General features: G+C 31.9%; 1 protein-coding gene across 1 annotated transcript in view; it reads left to right on the top strand.

Annotated features, from left to right (window-relative positions):
* Positions 1-1,026: 1,026 nt before the first annotated feature.
* The window catches only part of LOC139484851 (uncharacterized), a 47,304-nt gene continuing 42,330 nt past the window's right edge, over positions 1,027-6,000 (top strand). The window contains exon 1 of the mRNA XM_071268850.1: positions 1,027-1,177. The gene's annotated coding sequence lies outside the window, so the exon portion shown is untranslated. The remainder of the gene's footprint in view (positions 1,178-6,000) is intronic.

Below are 6,000 nucleotides of genomic sequence, written 5' to 3'. Positions count from 1 at the left end.
ATCGTCCCGCCCCGATTTTTTTTATTTTGAAAAATTTACGATTTCCGGATTTGTTCATCTCCGTTTCCGGTAACCGTCAAAAATTTTGTTTCCTTTCAGACTTCCTGTTTCAATTTTATTTTCGGTTTTCGTATTTGGTTAATGTTCTCTCTGTACAATTACATTATATGGATCATTTTGAAGGTCTTTTGAATCCCCCTTTTTATGATTAATTGTGGATTCAAAAATTTAATTTGCGAAACCATATATATATGCAATAGTGTCACATGATGTAATCTACAAAATAAAGACAGAATGAAAACTTTTGTCTGGGTCTAACTTGAAATAATAAACGTAGGTTGAAAAACTGTCAAAATAGGTACCGTCACGTTAGTGAAGCTAGTTACAGTAGCGACGCGACGCCAACTTAGTCGATTGCAAAAGAAACATCTTCAATTTAACAACTGCGTGTTTTCATATTTAATAATACATGTATACATGTGTGTGTACATGTGTGTGTGTGTGCGCACTACAAATTGAAATAGAGGGAATTCAATGACAAACTTTTGATGAATGTTAAAAGGGTCAAATCAAGGTGGTTCTAGGGCATATGAGTAAAAAAGTGGCAATGTGGGAATGAGGGGATAAATAATGATTTGTCAGTTCCTCTTTTTTAGTAACCTAATTTCCTTAACGGTTGTTTTACGGTCAACAAAAAATGTGTTATTGCATTAGAAAATATTTACATACAAGGGCCAATAAGTTCTGTCGTGTTGTAAATTTCTTCTGTTCATAAAACGACACGTGTTAATATCAATTTTCTAAAAAATACTCCCACTCTTATTTTGGATGTCTTCCAAATATTCGCCTTTTATCGTTTCTGATGCAGATAGCACGAAAAGCGCTTCGGATGCATGCACTTTGCTTGTGTTTGTGACAGCGTTGAACATTTCTTACCGTTAAATAATTAGTTAACACTATTCTTCGATAAATCTACTTCGATAAGTACTTAATATAAAACTATTTTTAGAAATGCAGGAAATACCTATTTTAAAAATAGAAACATATATGTGGACTTGGCTGTGTGCACGACGATGAAAACACTCATACGTTTAAGTGAATATTATAGAATGACTTTTAATATTTGGTTATGTGAACATATTTGATTCTCCATAAACCGTATAACATCTTAAAATTGGTAAGTTTGATTTATCTATTACAATTTTGACATGATATAAATATGTTACATCGATAAATTATTTCATGTTCACCTTCATCCTGGGCCTCGGTCAGTAGGCAAGCAGCAAATGTATGTATACAGTAATACTATAAATGGGTCGGAAATGTGCGCGGTAAAAAGCTACAAAAAAACCAACATCTCTACTGATGCGTAATATGATCTTATATGAGGAGAATGTGTGCAGGTTATCACCTTGACACTTTAATGACATGAATACACAGCACTGATTATAATATCCTATACAGGTAATAACTTTTCTAAAAAGCTTGCCGTATTTTATTTGCTTATATTGAGATCGGTGGTTTGTGGGTATAGTTTTGTTATGGAATCTTGCACTCCAAGCACTATGAATATAAAGTGTCTGTTTTCTTTTCTCCTGGTTTTTGATTTTAGTTGTAGAATGGTGGATCAGGGTTATCATGAAAGGAGGCTTTATACACATATATATGAAAATATATATAATTATGTTACAGTGAATTTGTATAATCAGTGATTATATAGAATCACTGGCTAGTTTAGGGATGATATATAATCACTAAAATTTTCAGGGATTATGTATAATCACTAGAAAAAACTTCAGGGATTATACATAAGAAAATCATATTAAAACATAATCATATACAAAAATTGTAAAATGTTAAGCACAGAATATCAAAATGATAACCCATAAAATAATTTTTTGTGGTCGTATATCAGTATCACGTCGTCGGCGTCGTCAGCGTCGTCCGAAGACGGATAGTTTCCGGATAATTACTTAAGCAGAAGTGAATAGAAATCAATAAAATTTTAACACAACGTTTATAACCACAACAGGAAGGTTGGGTTGATTTTTGGGAGTTATGGTCCTAAAGGTTTAGGAATTAGGGACCAAAAGGGGCCAAAACAAGCATTTATCTAGTTTCAGGACAATAAGTTGTGTTTAAGTATTTCAATTGCTCTGAAATTGTACCACAATGTTTTATACCATAAGTAGAAGGTTGGGATTTATTTTAAGCGTTATGGGGGCAAAGGGTCTAGAAATTTAGGGTCTAAAAAGGGCAAAAAAGAAGTATTTTTTCTAGTTTACAGACATTAACTTGTGTGTAGGGGTATGAATCTCTCTAAAATTATACTACAAGGTTTCTTACTACAAAGTAAAGGTTCTTGCTCCAAGGGGGTTTCAATAAGTTGGGGGTCAAACAAGGGGCTTAAATAAGCATTTTTGTAGTTTTTAGTCAATAACTTGTGTTTAAGTGTGTATAAATATCTCTGTAATTATACCACAAATGTCCATACTACACAGGGATGGCTACGGAGGGGTATTACTGAAATCATTTAGAAAATAGAGGCAAAAAAGGGGATAAAACAAGGGGTTTTCTGGTTAAAGGACAGTTTAGACAATTTAAAAGCAGTGTAAGGGGGGTGTAATCCAATTCTATTTAAAGAAAACTGTTTAATATATTATTTTTTTTTTTCATTTCAGATTTCAGAAATTCAAAATAAAAATTTCTTGAAATAATGTTGTTTTTAGGGGATTAATATTCTGCAGCAAAGTGAATTGCTCAAAAGGAAACACAAATTTTCAAGTTCATTAGATCACATTCATTCTGTGTCAACAATTTAATCACAATCCAAATGCAGGGCTGTATCCAGGCTGAATGTTGTGTCCATACTTGTCCCAACTGTTCAGGGTTAGACCTCTGCGGGCGTATAAAGCTGCACCCTGCAGAGCATCTGGTTTAATATGTTAGGCACACTATATTGAAATGTTAAACACATTTTTTTTTAAATAATATGCTTCACATTGTTTTTACCACAATATCCACATTTTAAAAGAACCCTTTCCTTCAAATATCGATTCAGATTTTATGACACGCCTTAAAGAAATAAAGTGTTCAGTTAAAACATCTGAAGGTACCCCCATGAAAGGGATTTAGCAACCACGAACTGATTCGAGCAAGATACCATGTTTTGTGGCCAGGCGATATCCTTTTTCAGACTTTTCCAGTTGTGAACAATTGACATAATGTGTTTTGGTTTTCCCTTTCCTTTTTTACCCTGTGGAATTGCTATGAGAATATTACAGCAAATGCCGTCATTTGAACAAAAAAAAAATAATTAAAAATACAAAAAATGTTCCATAATCTTATTCACCATTTGTTTACATGTCCCACAAATAACATGCTGTGTGGATTTACAAATATAACATGCATATCCATTTAATGCTGGCTTATAATAAACAAACAATACATGTAAAGTTATCCCTATAAAGTGAATGTTGATATTATTAATTTTGAAGTTTTCAACTATATATCGAAACCCTGTGTTGGTTATATCTTTAAGATCATCCTATGTGTTTAAAAGCAAAATTATTTCATTGGGCAAGGAATACGAATGTAAAAAATGATAATTTGTCTACATTAATTTTTTTATCAAACAAAGCTAGGATCTTTTAAGTAATAGTAAAAGTTCAATGATAAGTTAATATTGATATTAAAAGACCTCCGAACAAAAAGGGATGTTCAGATCCCAGAGCCCGAAGGGCGAGGGGATTTGAACAGCTCTTTTTGTGAGGAGGTCTTTTAATGTCAATATTAACTTAATCATTGAACTTTTACTGACTTACAAACCGTCAAAATTATAAGAAAAGTACATAAAAAGCACTTGCAGAAACCTAATTCCCCTGAACTGGACGAGTCTAATACAATATGTTCAACTTAAATGATAGTTAAATAGTACTCAGACTGATATATACAATTAACAGTTACCAAATTGAAATGAAAACGGACCGATTTAATGGCATTACATCATAAAATTAATATTTCTGATAAAAAAATATTAGCATCAAAATAACACTAAATGATAGTTTTACAAAATTAGGGGGTAAATTTATATTTTTTTATCCAACTTTTCAAAATAACGATTTCTTATTTTATAAATCAGGCAATCGAAATCCCATACAGACCTCATTTATAACTGACCAATGAATATTATGCCCTAACAACTTCATGCTATATATACTTGATGTTTTTGATCTGTCAGTAATCATGAAATAGATTCGTAAAGATCAGACCTTAGAAAACAGTAAGTAAACTCTTCCAACAATTAGTTTTTTTAAACAGCTTGTTTCAGAACTTTTAATCGAACAGACCTAGATGCATAAGGTCCTGCACAATATTCATCCGGTAAATGTTCCTTTTGTATCTGATTTGGTTATTTTCCTACAGTACGTTACATGCGAATGCAAAATAAGTTTTGTCTATTCAGTCCAATTAATAAAAAGATCTTGCTTTATTTGTGTTTTTAAAATAAAAAACTATGCAAGCAAACTTCAATGAATAAAACCGTATTGAACTAGGTTTCACTGGCCCGATCAAAACTTGTGAGGCGAAATATATTCGAAAGGTCAATGCATTATATGAAAACAAACTCTTTGATTTAGTCGTCCGTTATTCCCTTTTCATGTCTAAATAAAGCAAAAACACCTGAAAAAAACTTTTATCTTTCTTAGTTTTATCCTTGCCTGGCAATTTTTTTTTATAAATCATATTTAAACAGTAGAATAGTAAAAAAATATTTAAAACTTTTTTACGCCCGTCAAAATTTTGACGGGACGTATTATGGTATACAAAATGTCCGGTGTCCGTCCGTCTGTCCGTCTGTCCGGCGTAAACATGTCGCACCGTAACTTGAGAACGACTTATTCAAATTTCATGAAACTTAACATAGTTGTTTCTTATGATGGTCAAATGATCTGTATACTTTTTGGTGAAAATAAGATTAAAACTTTTTGAGTTACGGCACTTTGTAACTAAAACAGGGGTGTGTTTTTTTCACATGTCGCACCGTACCTCAAAAACGATTCTTGATTATGGCTTAAAACTTTAAACACTTCTTAGTTATATTAATCTTAATATCTGTATACTTTTTGGTAATGATTCAAAATTTTATTTTTGAGTTATTGAGTATTTTGTAAAAAAGGGGGAGTTTTTTTTTTACATGTCGCACCATATCTCAAAAACGATTTATGATTATTGCTTAAAACTTTACACATGTCTTTGTTATATTAATCTAAAGATCTGCATACTTTTTGGTGATGATTCAAAATTTCATTTTTGAGTTATTGAGTATTTTGTAAAAAAGGGGGAGTTTTTTTTTACATGTTGTGCCGTATCTCAAAAACAATTTATGATTATTGCTTAAAACTTTACACACTTCTTTGTTATATTAATCTAAAGATCTGTATACTTTTTGGTTTTGATTTAAAATTTTATTTAGATTTTTGTAAAAAAAAACAGGGTTGGGGGGTTTCACATGTCCCGCTGTGTCTCAAAAACAATATATGGTTATTGCTTAAAACTTTCTCGGATCATCAAGATCTTGTCTTTGTGTGCTAAGTACTAGTACAGAGAAATCAATTAAGTTAATTGATTGTTGTTTGCTTTACGTCCAGTAGCAAATATTTCATGCATGTTTATGGACTATAACACATAAATTTTAAATACGATAGATAGGTCGTATGTATTGTAATTAGAGGTCGACAGTGAGGTTGGACGTGAAACGTTAAAATACCACTGGAAAATGAGGGTACAGAGCGTTGATCCTTAAAATCCACCCTGAAGTCGATCATCCATGTTTACGTGTAGTTTAAAATATCATTTCACGCATCCAATTTAGATTAGATACTTTTAGCTAGCTTTAGTAACTGTGAGAATTCTGTGAAACTGTATTGTGTATTGTACTTTAGTTTTTGGTATGATATTCTGTACTACCGATCCCTACCGCTCTCTTGGTTGGTCTCG

The sequence above is a fragment of the Mytilus edulis genome, chromosome 8 (genome assembly GCF_963676685.1).
Source record: "Mytilus edulis chromosome 8, xbMytEdul2.2, whole genome shotgun sequence".
Lineage (NCBI taxonomy): Eukaryota > Metazoa > Mollusca > Bivalvia > Mytilida > Mytilidae > Mytilus > Mytilus edulis.
Note: the sequence above shows the minus strand (reverse complement) of the source record. Positions and strands in the feature narration are given on the sequence as shown.